The 19,614-nt window shown below is 55.6% G+C and overlaps 1 long non-coding RNA gene and 1 pseudogene across 1 annotated transcript; one reads left to right on the forward strand and one right to left on the reverse strand.

The window, feature by feature from the left end:
* Nucleotides 1-913: 913 nt before the first annotated feature.
* LOC140848481 (uncharacterized) lies at nucleotides 914-4,011 on the reverse strand. The gene is made up of 3 exons (XR_012129439.1): nucleotides 3,931-4,011; nucleotides 2,509-3,347; nucleotides 914-2,411 (listed from the first exon to the last, which is right to left on the reverse strand). It is a non-coding gene; the product is annotated as an uncharacterized lncRNA (long non-coding RNA).
* An 8,014-nt stretch (nucleotides 4,012-12,025) lies between these two features.
* LOC140848213 (leucine-rich repeat-containing protein 14B-like) lies at nucleotides 12,026-15,270 on the forward strand (annotated as a pseudogene).
* The last annotated feature ends 4,344 nt before the right edge of the window (nucleotides 15,271-19,614 follow it).

Raw genomic sequence — 19,614 nt, forward strand, 5'->3', positions numbered from 1 at the left:
CTTTGGAAAGAAAATCCTTTCAGCAAACGCTTACCAGGCACTATTCTAGGCACAGGCACCCAGGGGGTCTGCACTGTGGGCATATGAAACATTTGCCTCAGCACTTTTAAATAGAGATTCCACAAGGAAAACACCACAGATGAAATAAATCCCACAGGTTATGTCTTTTCAGCTAGTTTTTGAAAGACACTTGTAGTCACAAGGTGCAATTTCTGTATCTTTGGCAATAATTTCAAGAATTTTAAATGTTTGGACAACTTTGGCTCTTGAATCATAGTAACATTTCAAAGCCCCCCAATTCTGAGCCCTCCCAGGCTTGCCCTCTTGCCCCTTCCCACAAACTCCACTTTAAGACAATTCCAGGACTTGGCATCAGGCCTGGGGCACTCCCACACCTTCGGGAGCTGAGTAGTCTTGATGCAGGTCCAAGCCTCCAGCCTCCTGCCTCCTGCCTCCAGGCTCCAGCCTCCTGCCTCCTGCCTCCAGGCTTCAGCCTCCTGCTTCCTGCCTCCAGCCTTCTGCCTCCAGGCTCCAGCCTCCTGCTTCCTGCCTTCAGCCTCCGGCCTCCTTCCTCCAGCCTCTTGCCTCTTGCCTCCTGCCTCCTTCCTCTAGCCTCCTCCCTCCATCCTGTGGGAGAACTTGCATGGATGGCAGGGACAGGAGCGATTCCAACCCCACCAGGCTCAGGTGCCCTGTGTTCTCTTCTGCAGGAGGAACAGCTTGGCTTCTACGTGCTCTACAGCAAGAACAAGCCCCAGGCAGACGCCCTGCTCCACGGCCACGGCAACATCTTCTTCAAGGTCATCCCCCCTCCCCAAGAACCGAGTCGCCCCCAGCCTGGTCACACCTGACCCCCTCTCCTGCCCGTGCAGGACAAGCAGCAGGAGCTGGGTGACAAGATGGACCTGGACTCCTACCTGCTGAAGCCCATGCAGTGCATGGGTAAGTACATGCTCCTGCTCCAGGACCCGGTCAAGGAGGCCGGCCTCTGCCCGGCCCAACAGCAGGAGCTGGGGGAACTTGGAGCCGCCAAGGATGTGGTCCGCTTCCAGCTGTGCACGGCAACGATCTGCTCACCGTGGATGCCATCCGCGACTGTGACCTAAGCGTCCAAGGCCCTGACGGGCTCTCATGCGCTCAGGACTCTGGGCTGGTGCAGGGGAAAAACGTGATCAGGGCCAAGAACACATGAACTTTCCTTCAGGAAAATCCCCAAAACAGACCCCTCCCAGAAGCCCCGCCTGAGACTCTACCAGAGGGGCAGGAGGGTGAGAGGAAAGACCCCAACGTCTGGGCCACTGGGGCAGTAGCTGCATGCTTGAAAAGCAGGCTGGCTGCAGACCAGACTTATTGGAGCTGTTTTAAATCAACTGGATGCATCGACAGTTCAGCTGTACTGCGGGGCTTTGGGGGTGCTAAGGCCAATGCCCACACACCCCCATGGTGGCGTGGCAGGACCAGCACATGAGGAAGAGGAGGCTGCCCTCTCAGATGGGACCCCTTGTCTCTGGAGGTCAGAAGGCATGGCTACAGAATTCCCCACACAGAATGAGAACACTATGCCTCGCTGAAACGGGGCTGACCTCAGGATGGAAGGCTGTGGGAGAGACCTGCTGTTGTTTGGGACCCATATCACAAGGGAGCAATTGCCTGGCAAGGGCGCAGAGACTGCAGCCTCCCACATGGCATCAGCCCACATGCCACTCAGGCAGGATTCTGGGGGTGGGGGAACTGCACTGACATACGCGAAAGGGCTTTCGCAGACCCTCTGTGTGAACCGGCAAGCACAGGAACCTGAAGAGGGTTCGGCACCCGTTTCCAGACCTAGTGTATAGGTTTTCCCCTCACATTCAGGCAACTCTTGAACCCCAGCTGGATGTCCTATAATTCAACTCAGTTCTGACACCATCTCCCTGAGCCAGTGTCAGACCCCACAGGTTAAGGGCTCTGTCCCATGAGATTGCCCCCTACCCCACCTAGTCACAGGCTGGAGGTTCCAAAAACCCCCTCTTTGAGTTTGAGTTATTTGCTAGAGTGGCTCAGAGAACCTAGGGAAGCATTTTACTTCCTAGATTTCCAGCTTATTGTAAGGGATATAACACAGGGGCCAGAGGGAAGAGCCACACAGAGCTGGGCATGTGGGGAGGGCCGTGAGTCTCTGCTGCCCTGGGTGCACCGGTCTGCACACTACAAGCCTGGCCTTTGGGGGTTTGGGGGAGGCTTCATTCCCAGGCAGGACTGATTGAGTCAGTGGCCATTGGGGATTGAACTCAAGTCTCAAGCCCCCTTCTCAGAGGCCAGGGTGGATGTATCAGCTGGAATCCAATCATCCCTGAGGGAGACTTGCTCTGTCTGCAGGTGAATTTGAAGGAACAGGGGCCACTGAGATGCCAGGATGCATTCATCATTTGCTGTGGAAGGAGAAAGTATTTGAGGAAAGTGTTCCTCTCTGAAGACCCCATCCTGTTCGGCAAGACCACAAAGGTGGGCGGGGTCTACAACACCTACACATACAAGCAGTCCTTCAAGGGGTCCCTCCTCCCGTGTGCCCAGTGCCACTGGGGGTCGGGCCTGGTCCACTGGAGACAAAGCAGGGAGCACGTGGTGTCTGCTGCTTGCTGTGGTGCTCTGCTGTTTTTGAAAACCTCAGACCTCTCAAAGCTGCAGGGACATTCGCTCTTTCCAGTCCTGTGTGCTGGCTCAGGCTGGAAAACAAACATCTCCTCAGTCCGTGACTCCAGCCTGGATTTTGATCATGGTGAATGGAGGCGGCCTTCCCTCACCTGCCCCTCGCTGATGGAGGCTAAGGGTGAGGTCTCCTGCTCTCAGGCTCCTCCCAGGAAAGACCACCCCTGCGAGCCCTTACCTGCCAGCACTGAGGGACATCACAGGGGTCCTGCAGCCCTGGGTGAGAGCCAGAGGGCTCCATAGAGCCTTCCCATTCCACCATCATTTTCTCCAGTGGGGAAATGGGGGCTCCGAGAGGGAGCCAGTGCAGACGGGGGCACTCCATCCATCCCATCCATGGGAGCCCCTGGCCCAGCCTTGTCCATACCACCTGGTGTCTGCAAATCTCCAGCACTGAGGTGCTGGGGTCAAACGGTCAGCCAGAATGTGGTCAGCTGCTCAAGGGAGGGCGTTGGAGTTCCTGACAGTGCTGCCCCTCGGGGCTTGTGATGCAGACAGCAGAGATCAGGATGAAGGAGAATGTGGGTGACAGCGGTTTGAGGTTCAAGATCTAGTTCCAAAGGTGGAAATCCCAGGACACCTACATTCTCCAGGCCAGCTCTGCGGAGGCCAAGACCACCTGGACCGACGTGATCAGGAAGATCCTGTGGCGGCAGGCGCTGAGGAACAGAGGTGATGGGACGTCAGGGTGCTGGGCTTGGGGCAGGTTTAGACTAGGTTTTGGGGTGAGTGGGGGCAGGGTTTAGGCTGGACTTTGGTCTGGGCTTGGATCTGTGCTTGGGGCAGCTTTGCTCAGGAAGCCCAATGGCCCCTAAACCCCTTCCAGTGGGTCAGTCCTTTGCAGGAGCTGGAAGCTGCGTTGCCTGGCAGGGTCTCCCTCCCCAGCCTCCCCCACCCTTGCCCAACCCCCTGCCCCACCTGGCTGTGATCATTGCCTTCCTTTCTCTGCTGGTGTCTCCAGGAGGTGCCTCGTCACATGGTCACCTGGGCTCACGCCCTTCCCAGCACACAGCACACAGCATGTGTGCCTGGCCTGGGGGCCTCTGTCCCTGACTGTTCCCCTCTGTCTCCTGCTGTCCTCATTGTCCCCCACTGTCTCATCTACCCCCCTTTGTCCCCTAGTGCCCCCACCATGCCCTGCTGTCCCCAAATCCCTCTGTCTTCTGCTGTCCCTTGCTGTCGCCATTGACCCCCACCATCCCGTCTGTCCCCACTGCAGGCTGCACCTGCTGCCCAGCTCACCACTCTTCACCAGCAGACAGGGTATCTCCCCTTCTCTCCCGCTGGACACCCAGTCTCCGAGGCCCCTCGCCTTTCTCTTGGTCCCTGAAAAGGGACACTGTGAGGCCAGGTCAGAGGCACTGCCACCTCTAGGCCCCAACAACACTCAGGGAGCAGGGCTGGCCAGTCTGACATGCTCCTGGCCTAACAGTTCTGGGTGTAGAGCATCATCGGCAGCATCGTACTCAACTAACTGCTTGGGGAATGGGCCGCATTCTTTCATCTTAGAACTCAGTATGCAGGAGGTGGTGTGTATGGGGATGGGCAACAAGCTATTTGTGGACATCAAGCCCAGAGATGCGGCCAGAAGTAACCAGGCTGCCGACTACATCACGAAGGAGACAGGTGAGGTGCCTTGGCCCTCACTCTCACCCTGCCTGCCCACTCAGACCCAGGCCCCATGTGTGCGGTGGGCCCTGTGGGCCAGCAGGAGGGTGGATGGTAAGGCCCACACCATGCCTGGGTGACCCCATGGAGAGGAACTGGGCCGGTGCTCTGGATGGGCCTCTCGTTCTTGAGTCTGGCTGCGCTTCTGGAGCAGAGGCCAGACCTACGTGTTTTCTGTCCTCTCCAGAGTCACAGACCCAAATGTCCACCCCTGTGCCTGCTCCCAGTGGCCAGGCCGCTCCCTTCAAGAGGCCACATTCCACCATCTCAGAGAGGAGCACATCCTCCTCCAGCAGCCAGCCCTCTACCCGGGGGCCATGGTGCCTGCATGGACCTGGCTGCCCAGCCCACGCGAGACCACTGAGCTCTGCTCACCGCCACTGGCCATGTGACATTCCCACCTGCATCGAGGAGGACGAGCAGGAGCAGGGGGCAGGGAGTCAGCCTTCCACATGTGAGTACATTTGCACGTGGGAGCCATGCACACTCAGCCTCCCGCAGCTGGTTTGAGTGGGGGTGCCCACACATTCATTTATTTATTTTTTGTGTTATGTACTTCCAAAAGTTTTCAAGCAATTTAGAATTTCTCTTTTATAAAAACAAAAAACTTACAGTTTCATCCAAGATGTGTAACAGGAAACAGATTTAAAACAAAGACCAGACAAAATAAGACATAAGCAGACAAAAGATATGAAACAAGAGGTTTTAAGGCCTGGACATCCAGCATCAAAGGACAGGAAGGCAGGAGAGCCCTGCAGCTGTGCTGATTTCCTCTGTGAGAGTCCCCAGGGCCCGTGCAAGGATGGGGGACCGGGAGGGGCCCGGCAGGCTGCCCGAGCTGAGATGAGCAAAGGTGGCTGGGCTTGCAGGACTGAGCAGAGGCCTGTGCAGAGCGGGAGGCCACACGAGGATGGAGCCTTTAGCGGAACTGGAACACTCCCCTGTGCTCACGTGATGCCTGATGGAACCCTGGAAACTCGCAGGACACAGGGCGGCCTCAGGGGGACCCAGTACTGCCCGGACCCACCCACCAACCATGCCCTGAGGATCCAGCTGTTCTCGGGTAACCTAACTATGTCCTAGAACAAAGCACCAGGAAATTTATATGGCAACTATATCCCACACCCAACACAAAGAATTCCCATTGCCAGACATCCAAAGACAGGCCTGCAACAAAGCAGGAAGCATAAACCATAACGAGGAGAATGACTGGCCAAATAAAACCATCCCAGAAGTGATATGCTGCTGTCAGCTGTGGGTTGTTCTGTGTCCCTGACATCCACAAAGTTAAATGGCACAGGGTGGATACAAAACGATACCCAGGCTAAACTTAGAGGGGTAGAAGACCACAGCATCTAAGATGAAATGCATAGGAGTTAAGTCAGCAGAGGAAATTATCTGAACTGAAGGCATGTCAGTAGCACCTGTCCCAAATGGAACACGGGCTCAAAAGAACATCAGTGGGCTACAGGACAACACCAAGCAGCCTGATAAATGTGTAATTAGAGTTCCCAAAGTTGGGGTCAACACAATTGTAAAGGAACAATGGCTGAGTATTTCCCTAATTTGACAAAACTACAAACGCACAGCCCTAGAAGATGCATGAAGCCCAAAAACAGACATAACCAGACTGCATGGTGCCAGAAGCAGGCAAGAGCTCCTGAAGGCAACCAGAGGAAGATGGCAGGCTCTGTACAGGTGAGTGGTTGGGGGTTGCTGCAGGTCCCCCACTGGGAGCGGGACGGCATCTCATCTGTGACACGCTTAAAGGAGAAGCTTTCAAACTAGAATTCGTACCTGACAAAAGTGTCTTTCAAAAATGGTGAAATAAAGTCATTTCAAGCATGCGGAAGCTACAATGACTGCACTCGAGCAGGCTGAAACATTCAAGGGCCTCTTCAGGGACATGGCAGCATGTGGCAGGAGGGGTGGAAGAAGGTTTCTGGATGGGTGAAATTGCCCCACAAGCACCACGGAAATAACAAAACCAAAATTCGGCAAATGCGACACCAGAACAGCTGAGGTGGGTTCATCAGAGAAGCTCAGTCTGATAGCTCACAGGAAAGAGAAGTAGTGAGTAGCAGAGGGCTAACCAGGAAGGGGCCTGTTGTGGCTGCACACAATCACGTCAATGCAAATGAGGACAAGAGCGCTCCTGCAGGCTGCATGGGCCTCACGGTGTGCACAAGCCCAGAGCTGTCACCTTGCACTTGGGGAGCAGTGTGCTTTGTCAGTCGTTTCCTAATTGAGCAGCATCTCGTATAAGCACAAGCAAGCGCACATCCCCATGGAGATGGAGCAGACATGCGCACAGAACCATGGGGGCTTGTTTTCTCACCCCCTGCAAGTGGACAGTAGGCAGGTGTGCTGTGGACAACCGCAGTTTCTGGTGACCCCCCAGGACACCCATTCCGTAAACAGGCCCATCCCTAGGTGATAGTGCCAGGCCAGGTGCCCACTCAAGCCCAGAATGTGCCAGTGCTACCATGAAAACATCTCTGAGGCATCACCTGACCACAAAGGTGTCTGTGTATGGGCCGAAGCATCAGGTGAGACCTACTTGGGGTGCCTAGGTGCTGTGTGCAACCTTGGGCTGCCCTCCCCACCCACACCCCAGGTCTGGGCTGATGCCCTGGGAAGGCCTGCATGGAGCAAGGCTGGGCATGTGCCAGCATTGCCAGCCCAGAGCGGTGACAGTCTCCAGGAGGTGATGGAGGTGGCTCACACCTGGGCTGGCAGGTGGGCTCTGCCTTCCCCCATCACAGAGCCAGAACTACAGACTTGGGGAAGGTATGCCTTCACGAGGTCAGCTAAGCCATCCTGCACTAGGGTACAAACAGCACCTTATCCCCACAGAGCAGCAAGCAGGCAGGCACCAGCTGGGCACATGGGGGGTGTGACTGCACCAGTTAGGCTTGACCCCATGCCTGGACCCTGAGGCTACACTTGGCCCAGGGTGACGCAGGACAGCCCCTGAAGTGGAGACTGTGCAGAGGCTGCTCCTGCCCTGCCTGGTGCAGCTTCTGTTTACACCCTGAAGTCCTCACTTGGCCTAATTTTCTGTCTCCCTTTTGACCTGCACATCCTGGTCTCTGAGCCGGAGGCTTCCTGATGGTGGAGAGGTCTCCTGAGCACCTCTCCCCGGGCCTTAAATTCCACAGACCTGCTCTGCTGCAGATGGACAGGCTAGGGACCTGTTCATAAGCACAGAGGTGCCAGACTCCCAACTGTCTGTCCTTTCTGCTTAGAGCCAGCCTTACAGGTTGTCACATCATAAATCTGTATGCCGAGCAGGAAATACCTCATTCCCAATTTAAGAGCTTCAGGGGCCCCTGACTGGTGGGCACGATGGGTGGGAGGGGCAGCTAGGCACTGGAGGGTGGCAAGCCGATGGTCCAATCCTGAAGTGGTTTTTCTTCTCAAGGACCAGGTCCACACAGAGCATCTTGGGGGACAGCAGCCCCATCCTCCCAGGGTCTGTTCTCTGACAAGGACCCCAGGGTGCCTACCCCCAGTCTTCCACAGAGGGGCTCACATCTGCCACTCAGCAGAGGCCAGGTCACCAGAATCGTGAGTACCTTCTGAGACCCCTATGCAAGAGGCCCAGGTGGGGCTGGGATGGGGCCCCGTGCGTGCCAGACGATGCTGGATCTCCCTGGGCCACACAGACCCCTGGGGACTGGCTCCTCACCCACACCTCCATGCCAGGTGCCCAGCAAGCCTGGCTGTGGAACCAAAGGTCTAGCACCATGCTAGGTGCCACTGAACAGCAGAGACCTGGGGTCTTCTCTGGGCACTGATTCTACCCAGCACGCAGAGGCCTGAACCCATGCCATCAGCCACGTGCTGATCCCAGGCGGGTGGTGTGGGCTCTGGCTTCCTCATCAGCGCCCCACATCCTGGGTGGAGGGCTGGCGGTCAGTGGGCAGTTTCTGAACCCAGCCCTCTGAGATGCAAGCTGGATGCCACTGCTGCTGAGGATCAGGGTTCTGCCTAGAGTAGGGCCCCTCTGGCAAGTGTGCAAATCCCACCCTCCCTAGGGCTGATACAAAATGTGCTTTCACCTTGGGGAGTTGGGATGGCCAGGGGTCTGCCCCCACCTGTTGCAGGGAGAACAGGAGGCTCCAGACACCACCCTAGATGTACACGTGGAAACACGGTCCCCTGAGAGAGCCTGAGGCGACCTGGGAAAGGGGCCAATCAGACAGGAAACCACAAGCCATCTCCTTCAAAGAGACCTTCTCAGAGCCTCATCCAGCCCCCACCCACCCCTGGTCATGGACATCTTCACTGTGCAAGAGCAGTCCCCGCCTCTGGGAAACACCCCCACATGCCTGCCTGGGCAGCAACAGAAGGGAACGCCCCATCTTGAGGGTGTGCTGAGCCTAGAGTCTGAGGACCGGGCCCTTAGGGCTCATCCCCTAGGTCGCTCCTGATGGCCAGTGACCCCAGTTCTGATCGGTGACTCCCTCCCCTTCCAGCAGATCAAAACCACCCATGACTTAGGCTCCTGGACCATGGTTTGATGGGCTGGCAAAGCACACCCTGTGAGTGACAGGCTTTCCAGGTAACCCCCAAGTAATGGGGCCTCCCACTTGCTGTCACTGCCCAGGCTCCCTCAGATGCTTCCACGGCACAGCTGCCCCACCAGGACAGATGTTACAGCACAGAGGGGAGGTACCTGGCCAGGAGGCTGCTCCCCTGCTCCCCAACCCCTACTGACCTCCCTGGGTTATTGCTGCCTGAACCCCCTGCTAACCAGCATATCCAAGAGGGCAGAGCACATGTTCTTGGGGCACCGCTCAGCCAAGAGCAGCTCCTAGGGGACGAAGTGCCCTCTCCTTCCCAGACGGGGTTTCCCTGACACCTGCGTGTGCCCTGGGGCATGGCACCCAGCCCACAGGGGCTCTCAGGTCAGCAGAGCCACAGCATGGCACTACGGTTTCCACACACACTGCAAATCCACATCACAGCATTTGCATGGCAGAGCCATGGCCCACTGACCGGGCAAGTCCAGCAGGTTCTCAGGGCCTGGATGTTCTGGGCATGGAGCTGGGGAGGCACAAAGGACATCAAGCAACACAGCAGCAGCCCTACCGCTGCCATGCCCACCAGCTCCATCCTGCACATCCTGTCCTGTGGGCTCCAGCCACCCCACTGCCCCCCAAGGCCAAGCTTACACAGACCACCTCCACGTGCGTACATGGGTCGGAGATCAAGTTCCAAGTCTGCATGTCAGTGTGGACTCCAGGTGCCTGTAAAATAATGAGATTGTTTTACACAAACCACATTTCAAATCATCTAAGTTCCTGCAGCTCACACGAGTGGCTGCTCCTGAGACACGCGCAAATGCACTTTCACACACCCGTGTTCCAGGACTGCAACAGCAAGCAGAACTGACATGTTTCAAGGCCAAACCTTTTTACCCACAGACCCAGCGTGCTGGCTGGGGGGTCCACCGGGGCTGCTGCACATGGGTGTCTGTCCAGGGAAGTCAGCCATGCAGAGGACAACGTTTCCACTGACCTGGCCCCAGCTGCTGCCTTTTTAAAGGCACCTGTTGGGATTCTGAGAGCACCTTGTGAGCACCCTGGCCACACAAGGCCTCTGCTGTCCCAGGTGGGGCAGGGCTGGCAGGGCCCAGCAGGTGGAGCAGTTTGTTCTTTTGACTCTGTGGTGGATGCTTCTCTGTAGGGAGAGTCCCAGTCATAGAGGGAGGAACCACCAGCAGACTTGTGCCCAAGGAAGCAGGACACCCCCCCATGCTTGCTCACCAGCCTGGAGGTCGCATGCCTCGGGTCCCGCCTACCTGGGCATTGCCCAGCCTTCCTCCCACCTGCCTGCCCAGCTCCTCCTGGCCCTACCAGCCCCCCAAGACCATGCTGCCCTGGCCTCCCACACACCCTAGCCCCGCCATGGACTGCCCCAGTGTGCAGGGACCCAGGCAGGTGGGGCCATCTCAGCAACCTTCCTGGCAACATGGCCTGGTGGGTGAGGGTCCCAAGCAGCCCCTCCAAGGTCTGTCCAGCTGAAAGTTCGATTCCATTTCCTCTTTAACTGAGTGCACTGCTAGTGAGGGGCTGAGGCCACAGGTTGTGAGGTGGGACCCCGGCTGTGACAGGGACGTGGCCAATGGGATGGTGCCCTCGTGGAAGGAGGTGACATTGTGCCAAGGAGAGCTCTGCACCTGCGGAGGAAGAATTCGTGTGTGGTCTGCTGGTAACAGTTTCTTTGTTACTTTGTTTCAAGGATGGCATGTTCCAAAGTTTAGGAACATAAATAAATGGGACTTACTTTCCCATGACCTGGTTGTGCTTCTCTTACTTGGTCTGTGGGATCCAGTATGTCACCTATGCACCCCACCCAGGGAGCCATCTCCTGCCACCCTGAGGGGATGTGGCCCTGGGCCCAACTCTGGGGTCTGCCCAGTCTACACCCACATCCATGCCACTCACCCTTAAGTTATGTCAGGGGCAATGTCCCACAGCCTCATGCACACACCTCACCTGCTTGACGACATGGGTTTCAGCCCTTCCCTCCCAGGGACCACAGGGAGGGCAGGCCCTGGGCACCAGCGGGTGGCAGCCCACCCGGCACATCCATTGGCCCACACCCTCCTCTTCTCACACAGCCTCTCTGTCTCTGTCCCCAGCTTTGTCTCTGTCTCCCTCTGTCTCTCTGTCTCCATCTTTGTCTCTGTCTTTCTGCCTCTCTCTGTCTCTCTGTCTCCCTCTGTCTCTGTCTGTCTCTGGCTCCCTCTGTCTGTCTCTGTCTCTGTCTCCCTCTGTCCCAGCCATGACCCCCAAGACCAGCGTGGCCCTGCTGGCCTGTGAGCTAACTGCCCAGCCATGCCCTCAGCAGTGATGTTGGCAATGGTGTCTGGTCATGAGATAATCATTTGACAACGATGAGTACTGGGCGCCACTGGAAGAATTTTTTACTCCTCTTAGGTCTAAGCTGGGGCTCTGTAACAAAATACAGTATAACAAGAGAAAAGCATACAGTTTATTTCATGTAAGTTGTGCATGCAATGGGAACCCCCATAAGTGAATGAGGACCTGAAGAAGTGGGCAGCCCAGGGGTTTCTGTACTAGGTGGAGCGAAGAGGCAGTTGTGGAAACGAAGTCCCACCGAGGAGTCTGTCAGCATAGAGCTCCAGGCCCACCTCTGATGACAACGCTTCTTACTTCCCAATACAGTGGTATGGGGGCAGGACTCTCACTGGAGTTTCTGCTCATGTTTGGGATGAAGAGAGGGTCAGTGCCCTTATGCTTGCGGCTTCTCATGAACCCTCAGCTCAAAATGATCCTGGCACCAAGCAGCATACATCAGGTGCTGGGTTCTGCCACCCCGCAGACACCACATGGTGGACTGTCACATCTCACCTGCCGCCAGGTCCTAAGAGCAGATAAGGAGATGGACTCAAAGACAGGCAGACCCTTGGGCTGGCGGCATCTCTGAGCTCGGCCCCTCCCAGCCCACCAGGACGCGTCGCGTGTCCTCCCAGCTCACTCCGGCCATGGTTCCTCCCATGGAAGGTGGGGAAGCCAGAGCCTACCCAGGTCCTCAAGGAATATAGAGGAAGAGGAGGGAGGAAGCAAATGGAAGAAACAGTTGTCAGTAGGGCCATCCCCATCCCTGGTACCACATCCCCAGGGCCCAGACAAGTTAAGGGTGGGAGTCCAGCCCCGGGGCCCCTGATGAAGTCTGTGGCCCAGGGCCTGACTTCATTCTCCATGGAGGGTCCCAGACATGTTCCACCCGGGGGGCAGCAGACCCCCCAGCCCAGCCCTCAGGCAGCTCTGCTTTCACCAGCTAAGCACAAGGAACAGGGTGGCCACCTCCCAACAGCCCCGCGGCCAGAGCCAAACAGGCACCCGGGACCAAAATAGCCGTCAGATGACTGCAGCGCTGGCTGGTACCTTCTGCTCAAAAGCAAGCAGGTCGAGCAGATGCACCTAAAAATAGCGAGAAGGGTGCATGCCCCTTGGAGAAGGAGGAGGAGGGTGGCCAAAGACAAACAGGATGAGGTTGCTGCACTCCTGTTCGGCTGAGGCCCTGGTGTCCCAGCCCCAGGTGGCCCGGCAGAGGCTGGACGCTGTGGCCCACAACGTCTAGCTGTTCCTGTTCAAAGCCAGCTACTTTCTGGAGCAGGCAGAGTTGATCCACGTTCTGCTGGGGCACTGGCTGCTGGAGGAGTTCAGGCTGAGCGCCCTGCTGGGGCCCAGCGCAGAGCATCCAGTGGGCCTGCCGGACCGGGCCTGCTAGGCCTGCCTGGAGGCCTCTGTGCAGGGCCTCTCAGACGACATGCTCCAGGCCAAAGGCTGGAGGCGGCTGCGAATGGCCGACCTCACAGGAGTCCAAGACGTGCAGGTGCAGCAGTGCCCCTGTGGGAGGGCGCTGGGCAGGTGGGGCTGCACGGAGCTGCTGTGCAGGACCTGCTGCCAGCTGCAGACAGAGCCCTGCACAGCCCAGAGGCCCATCCAGGTCCTCGCTGATCACTTTGTCACCGATGGCAACTTCAAGGTGGTGGTGCAGGCCCTGGAGCCGATAGGCCCCACTCCCCTGCAGCTGCACTGCCCATCCTTCAGGGCAGACAGCCTGGACCCTGGCCAGCTGCTACACGTGCTGCGTCCGGCGGGGCCCCAGGAGCTGCACAGGCTGGAAGTGGTACACAATGTGCGGCTGCATGCAGGCCACGTGCAGCAGCTGCTGACCCAGGTGGGCTTCCCCTGGCTGGCCTCACTCACCTTGCCTGCCAAGGCCATCGACCCTCCCCCTGGCAGCCCCCCAGCCCCTGATGGTGAGGACCCCTTCTTCACCTCCATCTCCTGTGAGCTCAGCCAAATGAGTCAGCTCACTGAGCTGAGTGTGGCCTTCTCCACACTGACTGGGAAGACCCAGAAACTGCTTGGATGAGTCTGGACCGATAGCACAGACAGCCCCCAGCATCTCAGTGGGGTCAGGCTCACACAGGGCGTCCTGGGAAGGTTGAGGATGCACTGAGGGGCCATAAAATGGGACCTGGCCATGAGGCGAGGTTAGGTGGGAATCTCTCCCTGGCACACACCAAGAGGCCAAAAAGGGGCAGGTGTTTAGCATGAACCATACTGTTCATACAGACAAGTGGGCCAGAGATGCCGCCCAAATCCAAGCTCCCAGACACAGGCCTCATAGGCCTGGCTTTCAGGCCTGTTCCCTCGACCCTTTTATGAATCCAGATTCAAGGTGCAGGTATGAGTGGGGTAGGTGGGGAGAGGTGCTCAGCCCCGGGCCTGATGTGGATGAGAGTCAGTGGGGTTTCCTTGTGGGTGGGGGAGGGGGTAGGAAAGATGCAAGTAGGAACATTTTCCCCCATGCAGGGCTGGGCAAGGCTGCAGAGAGCTCGCTGTGGGGTAGATGCCAGGGGCTCCATGCAGGATACAGGGGCAAGATGTGGGCAGGAGGCTGTCTCAACAGGAGGACGTGGGACAGACCTCAGGACCCTGGACATCCTCTTCACTGAGCACTCAGCCAAGTGACACCAGACCCTGGCCCAGTGTGCTGGAGGGCAGGGGACCAAGCAAGTACCCAGATAGGGGTGCCACTCCTCACCAGCCAGAGCAGAGCCTCACCCCCCAAGCTGTGCATTTACTGGTGCCGGCTGCCCACCCCACCAGCATCAGGACTCAGCGGGGACCCAGGCAAGGCTGAGGCTAGGCTAGACGGCTCCGAGGCCCTTCTTGCCCTAAAACTGTGGGCTTCCTCTCTCCACTCAGAGGGAAGCCAGTGTTTCAGTCCTGGCCAAGCCACACATCTCCCCCTCCAGCAGACACGGCACGCTCGGCAGGGAGTCGAACATGTCCCACACTCAGAGCACGTGGCTCATTGACAAGACGAATCTGCCATTCTAGCCACTGAGGACAAAGCCAGGCCTGTTTTCAGGTGAAGGTGATTCTTCACCCACAGGGCCACACAGTCTCAACACCTCGGCCCTCCCACTGGGGCCACGGGGCGGCCCCAGCAGCCTGTAATGGATAAGTGTGGCTGTGTTCCTATAATGCTTTACCTATAGACACTGGCATGGGAATTTCATATAATTTTCACATGTCACTAAGTATTCTTTTGATTTTTTCAGCTATTTAAAGGTGTAAAAACCATTTCAGCTCTCAGGCGAAGCTAAGGCAGTGGGTGGATTTGGCCCAGGGGTTGCAGTCTGCTGGCCTCTGAGACAGGCTCAATCGGTCTGCAATGAGAGTCCCTCTCAACCTGTGCTGTCTTCTCACAGAAATCTAGGGACCCCGCTGAGAGTGCTGGACCTGGCCAACAGCTCCCTGAACCATGCAGACATGGTCTTCTGGGCCGCCTGCACCCACGCCACCCACCTGGAGGTGCTGGACCTCAGTGGGCACAGCCTTGTTGACCTGTTGCCCTCCACCTTCTCCAGGCTGCTGGGCTGGGCCGCCCCGACACTGAGGGTCCTCACCCTGGAGGAGTGCAGCATCTGAAACAATCATGTGGGCATGCTGGGGCTGGCACTGAGCCCCTGCCTCCAGCTACGTGAGCTCCGGTTCCTGGGGAACCCGCTGTTGGCCGTTGCCCTGAGGCGCCTCTTTGCCGCTCTCTGCAAGCTCCCGGAGCTGTGGTGCATAGAATTAATTCCTGGTTCCCAAGGACTGCTACACTGAGGGTGCCGCCTACCCCCAGGATGAGCTGGCCATGTCCAAATTCAACCAGCAAAAATATGATGAGATTGCCAGGGACCTGCATGCACTGCTGCTGCAGGCCGGCAGGGATGACATCCAGGCCTGCACCCCAGTCTTCCGAAGCTTTGACCCAGACGTTCAAGAAACGAGCAATGAACTTGGAATGTTCTTGCTGCAAACTTTCAAAAGTGCTCTGGAGAACTCCAGAGCACTGGAGCAGATGGAGTAGGGCCTTGCACAGGCCAGGGCGAGTCTCACACCTCAGCTGCCAGGTGGCCTGGGCTGCACATCTGCTCCAAAGCATTACTTAATGAATGCTGCACACAGAGGAAGCCCTAGCTTCCAGGAGTCACCCGAGACCACTTTAATGTGAGGGCAACTCACAGCAAGCCCTGGAGTGGGAATGCTGAGGGGTCAGCAGAAGCACCCCACACAGAAGTGGGCATCAGAGAAGCATTGAGAACCAAAGGTCAGCATGGGGTGGGTGCTCAGAGGGTGGCCAGTGCAAGGCTAGCAGGAGGCAGGAGGATCAGTGCCGGCCCATCACAGGACTTGGCTGGGCTGAGCAGAGGGAGGGGCAAGGAATGACCAGATTGCATACCTGGCAGCCTCTCCAGCAGGTGTGGGAGGCAGTGGCGTGTTTGCACACTTAAAACCTCCAGTCCAGCACAGGACAAGGAATTTGGTTTTTAATGGCTCCTGTCTGATCTTGGAAGGCGTAAGCAGCAGGCTCAGGCTCTGCTGGCACAAGGCTGAGCCTTAGGGCGCAGGGTGGCTTCTGTCCCTGGAGGGAAGACAGTAACTGTGAGGACACTGCCCCCAATCTCCCACCTCCAACAGGACCCAGACCCTCTGCTCAGGCCCAGAGGAGTCTCCTGCATGGTTATTTGAGTCCTAGCACTTGAAGGGTGGTTAATTTCAATATTGGGACTTGGTTTCTACCAAGATCTGACTTGTGAAGGGTTGAGCATTATGATGATTACATACTAATAAAACAGGTGGTGGCTTATTCAGCTGTGGCTTTAATTTCAATGCAATTCAGAATTTTTAAAAGGACCCAAGTCTGAAAATAAAGTGTTTTCTGAAGGTAAAGGCCAGCTCTTGATGGGGCCAACCCCTCACCCGAACCACTGCAGTGGAGGTGGTGGTCCTTGTGTGCGCATCCGGTGTCCCACCAGGACACCAGTGCAGGGCATGTGAGCGCTGCAGCAGTGTGCCTGGCCTCTGGCCTTTCTCCACTGTGCCCATTCCCTTAGGCCACCCCAAGGTCTTGCCTTCTCACCACCGTGAGGTGCTGGGCACCCACTAAGGTCTTGGAGGGGGCTGCCTGGGGAGTGTGAAGGGCTCACATGAATCAGGGTTCCAATTCTCAGGCTCCGGACTGATGTCCCATCCAGGCTCAGGCTCCAACTTTTTGGCATCACAACTCTGGTGTGTGACTGATCAAGGCTTTTGGTGCACTGCTTGCCATCCGTCACCCTCATGAGAGGCTTGGTTTCCCTGAGGACTGCAGGAGGCCACTTCCTGCAGAGCTACCACAGAGGCCCGTGGCTCCCTCTGCACACCTGCAGGGCGGGTCGGCTTATGAGTCCTTTTGTTTTCTCAAGATTTTCTGTGAGTATAACAAAAGACACCCCCATTTTTCCCGCTCCCACTCCATTGAAATCCCCAGGGGTTCCCAGGCTCTGCCTCACTCAGGAGAACCGTCGAGACAGAAGCTCAGGAGTGGTTCTGACCCTGAGACCCAAGAAGAGCAGGCTGTTTGCAGGGAGAGATCAGAACACACGCTGAGCTGGGAGCCAGGAGGCCCACTGCCCCAGAGTCCCTGGTGGCTCTTTATTCACCATTCCTGGTTCCTCTCTGAAGTCTGGCCTTCATTCTCCATTATCACCCTGAGGCTCCATGAGCCTTAAAATAAACCCCCTTATAAACTAGCTTGAACTGATGAATTCTGAACTAGCTTGACTTGATTTCTATTGCTCACAACCAGGGTTTTAATGTAGAGAGAATCAGAGTGGCTGTTTCTGTCATTCCTAGGATGGATGAGAGATCTTCTGGCATCAGCCCCTGGAACCCAGTTCAGACATGTTGGGAGGACCTGTCTCGGGTGGACCAGGCACGCCAGCAGGCCCATCTAGCTCTCCTCCAAAGCTGAGCTGCAAGGTCCAGCAGGACCCAGGAGGGCACATTTCCACCTGCAGTACCACTTCTGCTGTGCCCATGGCCATCCCTCATGCTTGGTCATGAGACACCCAGACCTTTATTAGTTCATGTACACTTATCACAGATTTGCTTTTATGCAGTAAGACTGAGACAAAGCTACTCATCAGAAAGCCCTTCCTCTCCTGAGATGATCTCAGTAAATTATTCAGCTATCAGACTTCTTAAAAAATTCAGCCTGGAATGCATAGCTACACATTGTAATTAGATACTTTTCTCTTTTCAAGAACACAGTTTTTTTGGTGATGTTTCTTCCCGGTCATAATATCACATCCTTGGTACAGTGTTTGCAATTATTTTGTTATCATTAAATCAACACTATCTTCCAATATATATATTACACAGAGAAATACATGTAAGAATTCTATAGCTATCCCTATGAATTTTAACAAGGGGAAAAAGGCTACTGAACAGATGAATTGACTATATCAACTCACACAGTAATAGCCTGCTCCTCATTTTATTTTTGGAACGTCAAGGTCAATCCTGATACCTTCTAACTTTACTCCAAAATAGAGCGCCTGAAATAGGTACTTCCACAGGAAGCCCAATTAGAAAACAAAATCTGTCCCCTGCCCCCTGCCCTAAAGCCCTTCCAAGCCACTGCAACCTCATCCACAGTGTGACATCACCAAATCAATCAAGAGCATACCCACAAGCAATGGCAACCTCTCTCTACAGCAGAAAAGGCTCCCTCCAGGGGTGAGGACCTGTCTCCTCCAGGATCCTGTACCCCAGAGCACTCTCCTCACCTTGGGGCTCAAGGTTTTGGTTTCTGAGACTTCAGGGAAGGGAGAGCAAATAATGTTTTACACTAAAGTCCCTGTGAGTTCTGCACACACATCAAATAGCTCTTGGTCTCCGAGTCTTTGTCCTAATTATACAAACCATTTTAGCTCAGTACTGTTCCACTACAATCTCACTTTATTCAGACTCCTCTTGGGACCCCTGTGAAATCATTACAACATGCAAACATTCCAAAACTAACAAAATCAGTTTTAAAAGGAAGAATGGCATCAAATTAACCCTAATTAAACTTGCGAATGGAAGGCAGCCATGCCACACAAATACAAACTCTCCCCAGTATCATTTTCTATAGAAAACTGGTCTTCCTGCAGTCTCAAGCCAGTATATAAACTGATTTGAATGATCTGAATATGTTTATCTAGCTATTCAATGAGGCTACACTGAAGCATGCTGGGCATTAGAAAATAGGGTAAGAGTTAACAATTCACCTTGAAAATCATTTAAATTCATTTACTAAATGGCTGGCTGTATTTTAAAGACAAAAACAATAGAAAAGCATTAAGTGGGTTATCCAAGGCAAATCAGTGACATGACAGGAACTAGAATACATCCCACTCTAAGCAATGGCGTAAATCTCCAGGAAATACCACCAGAGAAATTTTTAGTCCATATTTACCTGAAGAAATTATGCTTAGATCAAGTGGTGGTAGTGCAGCAGGAAGACGGCACTCCAAGCCACGAGAAGTGTTCTGAGCAGAGGACTCAGGACGTGCTGGGTGACTTATTTCAGCTCTCTTACCTGGCTCCCTGATCTCTAAAATGGCACCAAAGTTTGAAAACACATGCAAGCATGAATTACATAAGCTTCAGTGTCTGATACTCAACAAACAGCCTCTAATCATTACTACCCCATAATTAAACCGGTTTCCTTTAAGTTTAGTGTTTTAGAAGTGTGTGTTACCATACAGACAGGATTCAAAAACACTTGGACCTTCCCCCAGTCACTGCTAGACCGTCCAAACACTGCATGGAGGGCACCAGCATTCTGGGGCCAAACTGCCTGGGCTCATCCCGGCCCACATTACCCGCATGACTTCACCAGGCTGGCTTTCCCTCACCTGCTCTGCTTCCCTCATCCCTGTACAATGAGGGTGCGCAGAAGAGATCACACGGCAGGCCTGACACTGAAGTCCTTTCAAAGGCCTGCTCACCAGGCTGACTCTTGGCTGGCCTCTGGGAACCCGGATTTTGGGAGGGCTCCCATCACCATTAAACTAGTCAGAGCAGGTCGCAGTGCCTCAAATTTGTGCTAAGAGCTTAGAAGCCCTGCTTTCCTTCTGGGAGTTTAGAACTGGGTATGTGCCAGGCAGAGTGCGGCTGCATGCCAGCCCTCCACGGAAGCCCTGGGTGCTGCTCAGCAACATGTCCCATGCGTCCTCGAGACTTGTCACCGGGGGAGCCAGTGGATCTGGGGGACTGCATGGGAGGGGACTCTGCAGGCCAGGTCCCCTCCCTCTGCCCTATGTGCCTTCTCCCTTTTGATTCTGCTTTGGACCTTCCCACATAACACACATTAGCTGTGGAGCAACTGACCCTCCGAGACTTC

This window comes from Manis javanica, chromosome 3 (assembly GCF_040802235.1).
Source record: "Manis javanica isolate MJ-LG chromosome 3, MJ_LKY, whole genome shotgun sequence".
Taxonomy (NCBI): Eukaryota; Metazoa; Chordata; class Mammalia; order Pholidota; family Manidae; genus Manis; species Manis javanica.